This window comes from Geotrypetes seraphini, chromosome 3, assembly GCF_902459505.1.
Source record: "Geotrypetes seraphini chromosome 3, aGeoSer1.1, whole genome shotgun sequence".
In the NCBI taxonomy this organism is placed as follows: domain Eukaryota; kingdom Metazoa; phylum Chordata; class Amphibia; order Gymnophiona; family Dermophiidae; genus Geotrypetes; species Geotrypetes seraphini.
In genome coordinates this window covers 180767277-180777591 of record NC_047086.1, presented here as the reverse complement: position 1 = coordinate 180777591, position 10315 = coordinate 180767277, and the positions used below count along the sequence as shown (strand labels likewise).

The following is a 10315-nucleotide window of genomic DNA, read 5'->3' as shown; positions in this document are numbered from 1 at the left end:
CAGTAATATCAATCTCCTGTCTCCTCCTCTCAGTATCGGTGGCACATGGTCCGAGATGAAACATTTGAATTCTCTGGAGTTGTGGCCTGCCAAATCAAAATGTTCGACCAATGGTTCCTCAGTCCTGTGACATGTTAAATTGCTTCGATGCTCACTCATCCTAACTCGAAAAGATCTTGACGTTTGTCCAACATACAGTTTTGGACAAGGCCATATGATTCCATGATATGATTCGATGTAATTTTATTCTTACCCCTACCCCAGCATCTCTCATACCAAACTGTCTATGTCTCGTCAGTCATTTATGTTATTTTAAAAACGACCCCTCTTTTTTAAATTGTATCTTAATTGTAGTATTGTACATCGACTAGATACTTGTCGATGGTTGGTTATTCAAATATAAATAAACTTGGAAACTTGGATCACATTTACAAAACAAAAAGACTTATAGCAGGGTTTGAATCTGTGTCCTTTGGTTTATGATCCACTGCACTAATCTCTAGCTATAGCCATAGTTTTGAAAATGATGCCAGACTAGGGTTACCAAATGTCTGGGAAAACCTGGACATGTCCTTGGATCAGTAGCATCAGAGATTCGGCTCCTTCTTGTTCCATTGTACATATAAAATTCTGCAGTGTAGGAGTCTGATGGAAGTTTCCAAAATTCTCTGTTAACTCTTGAAGCTACACCATATCAATGAAATGTGCTCTTCCTGATGCTGTGAAAGGCAAAGGAGATATTAACATGGAGCAAGACTGGCACCTAGTGGCTAGATTATGTACACTGCATGCTAACTTTGTCCTCCTGGGCACTTACTCTGTTGAAGATCTAAAACTTCTTCTTAGAACTATTTTCTGTCCTGTAATTAGAAGGAAAACCAGGAAATTAAGAAGTGACAACTATTGATTTTTTTAAAGTTACTAAAGTAACTATTCAGCAATGCGGCAACTGCTTTTATCTTTGTTCTCCCTGATCTCTCCAATCCCAATCTCAGCTCCCTGATCATACCCGGCTCCACTACAATCACAGCTCCCCAACTGATTGTCCTTATTTGACAGACTGACCCCCTAGCAATAGTATCACAAGATCTGGCAAGGGTTCAGATTCAATATGAATGTCAGCCAGCTAGTTGTGAAAATGTTTAATGGTTAAATGAAAGGAGGTTTCTGTGTGGTGGGGGTGGGGGTTTACTAATGAACATTAGTCCTGTAGCAGTGTGAACTTCAATCATCAAGACTTTTATACACTGAGACTTCTGAGGTTTTTTCCTCCTTAAGCAGCTGAGATTTAAGTGCAATGTGTATATTTCCACCACTGTCTGAGGTTTAGTGGTATAGTGAAGGTAGGAGGCGCCCGGGGTGCTGGCACCCCTGCACCCTTCTCTCTGCCACTCCACTCCTTCAGCGCTATCCCCCCCGCCCCCTCCCGCCAGGCTGAGTTCCCAAGAAGGGAACAGCAGTTTAAACGGCGGTCTAATGCGAAGAGCTCCTTTCAGAAAGCGAGCAACATCAGAATGTGATGCCAAAGAAGAAGAATGATCTTGGGCTCCAAAACAAGAGATCCTGGCCACCTGGACCCGAAGGGATGTCACAGTAAGGCCTTTACCAAGACCAGCCTGAAGAAAAGCGAGGACCACTGGTATCAGAGCCGAAAGCTCCACCGTGTCCTGAGCACACCAACATTGGAAAGTCTTCCTCACCTTAGCGGAAGCAGACACCACAGAGGACTTCTTAGACTGGAGAAGGGTGGCAATGACCACCCTTATACATGCTAAGGCTGCACACGCAAGAGCCATGCCTTAAGAACAAAGAGACACGGGTCCTCCATGCAGACGGGACCCTGCGTAAGATGGTCCAGAGGGGCACTCAGCTGAAGGCCGCAACCCTGGCGAAGATCTGTGTGCCACAGTATGTGAGGCCAATCTGGAGCCACCAGAATGACACGGCCTGGATGAGCTGTGATCTGCCAAATGACTTGGCCTATCAAGGGCAAGGGAGGAAAGACATACAGGAGAAGCTCCTAAGGCCACGGCTGGACTGGTGCATCAAGACCTTCACTTCTGGGCTCAGATCTCTGACTGAAGAAAGTTGAGCCTTCTTGATCATTGCTAAAGCCATGAGGTTGAAGTGGGGCCACCTCCAGCACCGCACTATGGTTTGGAATGCCGCTAAAGACAGTGCCCACTTGCCTGGATCCAAACTCTGTCTGTTGAGGAAGTCAGCTCGAATATTGTCTACCCCCACCATATGCACCGCCATCAGTGCTTGGAGGTGACGTTCCACCCATAGAAAAAGAAGGCAGGCTTCCTGAGCCATAAAGTTGATCTTTGTACCTCCCTGGTGATTGACAGAGGCTACTGGCAATGAATTGATGGAGAAAACACTTGGTCCTCCAGAGTCTACTGCAGGCGCACTAGAGCCAGCTGAAGGGCTCTCAGCTCCAACTGGTACAGCGACCATTTCCTCTTAGAGGGCATCCAACATCCATGCATTGGGCTCCCTAGCCACAAAAGCTGGCAACTGATATTACCACGAAACAGGAGGCAATCTGCAGTGGAACACCCTTACAGAGCGAATGCGGGAGAAGCCACCAAGCCATGCTGGCCCAAGCCTCTAAAGTCCAGGGAAGACTGGTCTGTCAAGCATCCCTTTGTGGAGTCTAACGAGAGAGCAAGACATGCTGGAGAGGACGCATGTACACCTGCGCCCAAGGAACCATAGCGACTTCTATGGACCCTAGGACCTGAAGACAGTCCCACACTGATGGAGTTGGCTGCTTCAAGAAGGAAGAAACTGCGAGAACATAGCTCCTGTCTGCTTGCCTCTGAAAGAGAGACATGGCCTGCTGCTGTGTTGAACAGAACAACCAGATATGTCAGAGAATGCTTGGGCATCAGCCTGTTCTTCCTGGAGCTCACAATCCAACCAAGGACCTCCAGAACGTGGAGCAACAAAATTAATTGTATGTCAACCCTCTGCTAATGAGGGAGTCCTGAAGAGGCAGTCGTTCATGTAAGGGGTATGAGCAGACCTATGTTTCATAAAGAAGCTGCCATGATCACCATCACCTCGGCAAAGGTACAGGGAGCCAAGTCTGTCCAAAGGGCAGAGCTGAGAACCAGGAAGAAAGTGGTTTGTGTCTTTTTTTTTCCTCAACAGGAAACTGCACACATGTGCAGAAAACTGGAATTAGCAGAATGCGAGGAGCTCTCCCTGGGCCACTGCCGCCATGACAGATTCCACTGTTAGCATGTGAAAGCGTGAAAACCTCAGAGCCACATTTATGTGCCAGAAAGCCAGAACACGGCTCCAATCATCGAGCCTTTCTTTGGCCCAATGAAACATATAGAGCGCCTGCTTAAGCCCAAAAGGACGAGTGGCCCAGGCCCTAGTGCCTGAACATCCAGCAAGTGTGGTAAAGTGGCAACCGGAAGTTGCATCAGAGACAGCCTTTACGGCAGCCATATGCAACTACAAGGCTCCGGCTGCTGTAAGAAGGCAGTTTAGACATCGCTGGCCACAGGGCAGGGAGGTTTGTCGGACCGGGCCTGTTGTCCGGGCCGGGGGGGGGAGAAAGTGCCACAAAGGTAAGGGGCAGGGAGGGAGAAAGGGAGAAAAGGTGGGGTAGAGAAGAAAATGGTAAAACAGAGGGGGGAGAAGGACGCTGAAAGCACATGGGGAAGACAGAGTGGGAAGAAGATGCTGAATGGAAATGGGGAACAGAGAGTGGGGAGAAGATGCTGAAGGGAAATGAGGAACGGAGAGTGGGGAGAAGATGCTGCAGGAAAATGGGGAAGAGAGAGTGGGGAGAAGGCGCTGAAGGGAAATGGGGAAGAGAGAGTTGGGAGAAGACGCTGGCAGGGAAGAAGACAGAGATGCCAGACTATGTGAGGAGTGGAGGGAAGAAGATGGGTGCCAGACCAATTTGGAAGGAGGGAGAAAGGGAGAGGCACAGTAACAGAGCAAATGGAAGATGCAGAGAGAAGAGAGACAGTGGATGGAAGGAAGAGAGTAACAAGAAGATGAGGAAAGCAGAGAAGACAAAGGTAGAACAAAAATTTTCTATTTATTTATTGCTTTAGGAGATATGTGTCACTTTTTCTGTGGTGTTGCATTGTATGCAGAGTCCAGCTTCTTGCTGGTTCAATTTAATCTTTGTCTATGTATTTTTATTTTATCCCCCCTTTTACAAAACTGTGGAGCATTTTTTAGCACCAGCTGTGGTGGTAGCAGCTAAAATCCACACTACAGTTGTAAAAGGGGGAGGGGTTAGTTTGTGATGACATATTCCATACTAGGCGAAGGTGTTTTCTGTGTTCTCATTTACTGGAAACTTAACTTTTTCCCTCTTTTTTAGGGAAAAAATGAAGTTTTCAGTATAAGGGGGGATTACATCCCCCCAAGCCCCCCACAACGCCGGCGCGATCTCTATTAAATAAAGTGTGGGGGTTCCCCACCAACTCCCCCTGTCGGAGCCCCTTAAAATATTGTTTTCTTCAGCGCGCTTCCGCCTTGCACTCAGTTGTCTGCGCTGGGTTGTCGTCGCGCGCTTTTGTCCTGTCACCATTAAGGACATAGGAAGGAGGTACTGGGGGGCACTAAGGACATAAGAAGGAAGGAGGGAGGGCATAGAAAGGGACAATTGTTGGGCCTGAGTGCAGAAAGAAATAAATGAAAGAAAGGATACACATTCAGAAGGAAACGCAACCAGAGACTCATGAAATCACCAGACAGCAAAGGTAGGAAAAATGATTTTATTTTCAATTTAGTGATCAAAATGTGTCAGTTTTGAGAATTTATATCTGCTGTCTATATTTTGCACTATATTTGTCTATTTTTCTATAGTTACTCAGGTGACATTGTATATTTTAAAGTCATCTGCCTTGACATCTTTGAACCCCCCCCCAAAAAAAAAATGATAATTAACATTTTCTCTGCGTATAGTGTGCTTTGTAGTTTTTTTATTTTATTTTATGGTTATCATTATGAATTATGTGTACATGAAAAATGAATGGAAGAAAATGGGGGCGGGATTGGGGCAGGGCTAGGGCAGGATTGGGGCAGGGCTAGGGCGGGATTGGGGGCAGGACTGAAAATTAATAGATGTCCCCTTTTGATGAAAAAAATAAATGGTCACATTACACATGGCTGAACTCCGGTGCTTAAGAGAGGGCAGAAATAGTGAGAAGCAGACCCGAGGTGCTGCAAAGGGTTTTCCTGACATGAGGGTCATCCCAGGGGGAGTTTTTAGGGAGGTGGGAGAGGTCTGCCAGTCCTGATGAGTGAAAGAAGCATGCGGTTTTTGGGGTTTATTTTTCCAGATTGGGAGGTGAGAGGGGCAAAGCCCTCGTGGCTGGAGGAGTTCTCAGAAGTTTCCCAAAGCAAGCAGAGGGGGCCTCGGGAGGGAGGGGAACCCCTATCAGCTGCATGCAGGGTGCAGATGGGGGAGTTGCTGGGCCAAGGCATCCTGGAAGCTCCTTATCTCTGCTGATTTTACATCCCCTGTTGCTAGCTCTGCAGGCTGATTCTTGAGCTTCATTCTTTTTCATGAAGTCTCTCAGTGCCCTCTTCCTCAGCTTGCGTGCGAAAACATGCGGGCACAATGCAAGCAAGACTGGTCCTTGTGCACTGGACCCAAGCCAGCGGACGCACAATCCAGGGCAATCATCCTTCTCCTGCATCCCAGGCATTTCGTTGATGATTCAGGCATCTTCAAGGTGATGAATAGAAAAGTTGTAATGGAGAACTGTAGAAAATACAACCTTTGGGAATGGGCGTAGACTAAAGACTGGGGATTAGGGGGAAGCATGAGGAAATGAGTAGTGCTCGGGCATCCCCTGGGGCCCCGGGCATTGCACGTGCTCAGAGGGAGAGAAAAAAAAAATCTCTCTGATCTATTGGAGAGCTTATCCGCAAATGGGAGCTGATGGGACATCACCCATATGTGGCTGACTCATCTTGCTTGTTCTAGGAGAATTTCTTTTACATGACAAAATAACACTGTTAAAATTAAAGCTGAATCCAGAAATAAGTTCCTGTTCACAATCTACACTACAGAAGGACCACTTCCAATCATTTACTCAGCAGTTCCTCGTTAGTATAGTGGAGAGTATCCCCGCCTGTCACGCGGGAGACCGGGGGGGAGGGGCATTCTTTTACCTATACTCTGGATCTATGAGATTTTGAGCCCTACCCTTTCAAAATCCTTCACTAAAGAGGAAGAGCAAAGACAAAGTGCTTTTCCATGAGAAAAATTTTGCTCCAGCTTCACATTTTACATTTCTGAAAGTGGAATACTGTAGTTTCAAAGACCAAGTGCTATACTACTTAACTCTCTTGGGCTGATCCTCTAATGGAAGGATCAGCCCATAGGAAACAGAAAAGAAAGCCTATAGTAAATAATAGTTTCTGGTACTTCAAAAGACTGTCTCTGGAAGAGAATTTATACTGTACAAAATGTGGTTCCAAAGTAGATGGCGATTTTTACCATTTTGCAGTGAAGATCCGATGCCCCAGGTATAATGAGTATAGGTAAAAGTTAACGTCTCCCCGTCGGGGAATTGAACCCCGGTCTCCCGCGTGACAGGCGGGGATACTCACCACTATACTAACGAGGAAAAGCTGGAGAAGGATCCTTGTATTAGCTATACTTTGTTTTCTGAGCAGAATACTGATTCAGACGTTCTATGAATTTTGATGTTATATGAATCATTTTAATGTCCTGTTCTTCTTTTTTATATCAAGAATAGCTATTAGCACAGCTCAAGACACAGAGGTTGTTCTGCCATAAACACCTACTCTGCCATCTCTGGGGATCAAATATAGCTCCTTCACATTATGAAACGCATGCACTGCCTGTTGCATTAAGAAAGCAAAGAAGAAATAGCATTTACTGGCACTCCTAGTCCTGCTTTCTTTTGAACTAGGAGATATCCCCTCCCTACAATTGAGAAAGAGGAAAAAAAGGCTGTGTGTTGTTACTGATTAAAAAATAAATAAATAAAAATCAGGGTACAATTGCTGAATGCTCAACTTTTCCTTTCCCTAATCCTTTTTGGCACATCTTTAGCCTACCAAGCAGCAAAGAATTGGAAAACTTTACTAGCTGATATCTGTACTATTACAAAGTTTGTCCTAAGTAATTGATATTTGTATTTACAATAACGTTAGTCAAACTTCTAATTATTGATATTGTATTTCATAGCGTTGTAACCATTCTTCTCTGTAAACTGCAGTGAATCACGTTTAAAGATATTTGCGATACCATATAAGAATTAAATTAAAGCGCTGCAGATCCCGGATACACAGACCGCAGCAGCAAATGCAGCCTTATCTGTCACAAAAGAAAATAAAGCTGTTCTGTTTGAAGTTCTTGATTTTTACTCAGCTGGCCTGCTTTTAATTCCTAGTAAGTTAGTTGAATTCTTTTATAGCATATCCTTACAAATTTCACATCACTGTGATCTGTATTTTATCTGATTTCTGGCCAGGCAGCTTTTAATTTTAAAGTAGTTCGCTAAGGAATGGGCTGACAAAAGAGAAGATAGGAGCTGCTGGAGACCTAACCCACTCTGACCCCTGGAGGAAGGCTTTTGGTTGTAGTGCTGTATAATATGCTAATAATCTCCTCTATAAGGGAAAACAAATACAAACTAGTAAATATCGTGACTAAAAACACTATAAAAAAAATGTTATTATTGCACAGCACACAATTATACAATATGCTGTCTGAAAGCAGAGTGATTTTCCTATGAAATGAATATAAAAACTGCATCTCCCCGTCGGGGAATCGAACCCCGGTCTCCCGCGTGACAGGCGGGGATACTCTCCACTATACTAACGAGGATTACACATTACACCTATTGAAACTGCTGTCCAGAAAATCGAGGGCAAACTCTGTAAAAGTGTTGATAGAAGTATAAACTATTTCAGTCTCTTGCATTGTGCTCATACTTATATCCTAGTAGAAATCACAAATGTCAACTTTTCCTTAATATAAATGCATATTCTTCCTTGTCTGAGGATTAAACATAGCCACCCTGACATTATGAAACACATACATTGCCTATTTCATTAAGAAAGCAGAAAGCAGCGTTTATTCGAGCTTCCAACCCTATCTGCAAGATTCTTTTCTTGAGAATTAGCAGAGACCCTGACATCTGGCCAAGAGCAACAAAGACAGTGAGTTAGAGCTGGACCTTAATAGGTGCCTATTTTATTGCAAATAGATAACGCGGATCAATCAGGGTTTTTTTTCCTACATTTCCACTTACAGTACCTGTATATATTTTTTCAAAAATATTTTTGCTTTTGAAGCAGCCATTTCACTAAACTTTTTTGTTGTTGACATGTCTAATATCTAGTACTTATAAGCAAATTACTGCGCACATACAGAGAGCCTAAAAATATTAGCACCGTTCACACCATTAATCTGTTGTGGCAGTTTTGTTTGCTGGTTTTAATGGTAGGAAGGGAAGTTGCTGCTGCTTTTTACATCGTTTCTTTCTTTTAGCGCTTAGCCTCTCTACGACTATTGGATTTGTTGTGACACCCACTGAGCTTACAGGACAATGGTGCCTTTGGCTGAGTTCTCTGCCACCTGTGCTTAACGTCTTGCTTTGAATCATGTGACATCATACACAGTTCCAAAGCAGAAGTCAAGCACAAAACAGCACAGAGAGAGACGCTGCCTGCAATGTCACAGCTCACTTCCTCTTCTTTCCAGCCTATCAATACTCGAGGACTCTAATTGGCTATGAGTACAAAACTACAAAACGGAGCATTCTGGGAACTACAAAACTGAGCATTCTGGGGCAAGAATGTAGGATGTGACATCATCACATAAGGTATGCTGGGTACACGCAAGAGTTAGCTACGAGCACTAAACTACAAAATAGTGCATTCTGGGGCAAGAATACAGGAAGCAATGTTGACCGAGCAAGGTATGTTGGGTATGCACGTGGCTTCTACACAGAAGAAAATAGGAGAGGTGTGTATTTATCGTTTTATAAGTGTGTTCCTGGAAAGCAAATCATGTAACAGTTAAATGCATTGGTTAATGAGGATTAAATTGGGTCTGAGCTGAATTGTACCAGCGCATGTTTTTCTAAAGTAAATTGCGTGCTGATAGTGTCCAGTATCCTTGAACTTGACAAGGGTTATGCTGTAATTGTGTTTGCATCAAGATCAGGAACTGTTAATATTCGTGTGGAATAAGTGCCAGCACCAAGGACTAATTCTTTTTAAAAGTTTAAATTGTTGACTGGGAAAACCTACTGGGAAAAGCCTTGTTAAGGAGTACTGTACATGTCACAAACTGAGTAAAAGGATAAACTATCATATTGAGGTATTAGTTTTTGCACTGGGTTTTGGGGAACGAGTTTCTCAGATCTGCTGTTGCTCGTTGTTAGGCTTGTCCTTTGCTGTTCCTTTTTATGTGCTTTTATTAGACATAGTCTATGTAGTGATGAATCCAGGCATATAACACTATAGCTTTAGTTTGAATTTTGCTGAAATAACTTCTGCAAATCTTTATAACAGTAGTACTTCTTTCTCCTAGAAAAAGTAAAAACTTAAAGCAGTATGAGGTTGGGAGAGGAGTGTTTTGTTTTTCTTCCAGAAGTAGATTGGATGAAAGGTTCTTGTCATGTGTTTCCTTTTCACCAGCTCAGTAATTTTGTTTCTGTGATGCAGGTAGTAGTAGCAGCATAAATTCTGCCCAGTCAGTCCCTGAAGTGGAGAACCACCTGTAGTGGCTCCTTATCTTCAGAGGTGGACCCACCCCTTGCACTTTTTTAGTGTCCTTAATCTGAACTAGAGAGCTGCACGGGAACGGGGATGACAGGGATCCAGCATGTTCCCCCCCTTCGGGTCATGGGGATCTCGCGGGGTTGGGAGGCAGCTCGAGCCGAGTGGCTCGTCTTCTTTTCCTGCCCTCCTGCAGCGTGCAGCGCTCCCAGCATACCACACATAGAGCTGACGTCGAAGGCAAGGCTTCGCTTCAGCCACGTGGAACGTGCAGGGCCCGCTGCCCTGCGAAGAAGTGCAGCACTCGGGAGAGGTACAGTCTTGCAGGAGGGGGCAGAAAAGGCAGGGTCCGCTGCCCTGCGAAGAAGCACTCGGGAGAGGTACAGTCTTGCGGGAGGCGGGCAGAAAAGAAGGGACGGATTGTTTGTGGAGCTGTAATACATTATGCCATGAGCCTGATTTGTGTGGTTATAAATATGTATAGCATTTTTGTTGGGTTTGTTCTTTTTTATTATTAAGTTTTATTTTCATCAAGAGGTGTCTGCTACGTGGGAATGAGGCACTGGGT

General features: G+C 44.4%; 1 protein-coding gene and 2 non-coding genes across 5 annotated transcripts in view; 1 reads left to right on the top strand and 2 right to left on the bottom strand.

Moving 5' to 3' along the window:
* Positions 1–6545: 6545 nt before the first annotated feature.
* On the bottom strand, positions 6546–6617 carry TRNAD-GUC. Its single transcript has one exon. It is a non-coding gene; the product is annotated as a tRNA-Asp (tRNA).
* Positions 6618–7774: 1157 nt separating this feature from the next.
* TRNAD-GUC lies at positions 7775–7846 on the bottom strand. The gene has a single exon. It is a non-coding gene; the product is annotated as a tRNA-Asp (tRNA).
* Positions 7847–8806: 960 nt separating this feature from the next.
* TFB1M (transcription factor B1, mitochondrial) overlaps positions 8807–10315 on the top strand; it is a 108489-nt gene continuing 106980 nt past the window's right edge. The window contains exon 1 of one of the 3 annotated variants that reach the window (XM_033939227.1): positions 8807–8942. The gene's annotated coding sequence lies outside the window, so the exon portion shown is untranslated. Of the gene's footprint in view, positions 8990–10315 lie in introns of all 3 variants that reach the window. The other 2 variants (XM_033939228.1, XM_033939225.1) reach the window with 2 other exon arrangements.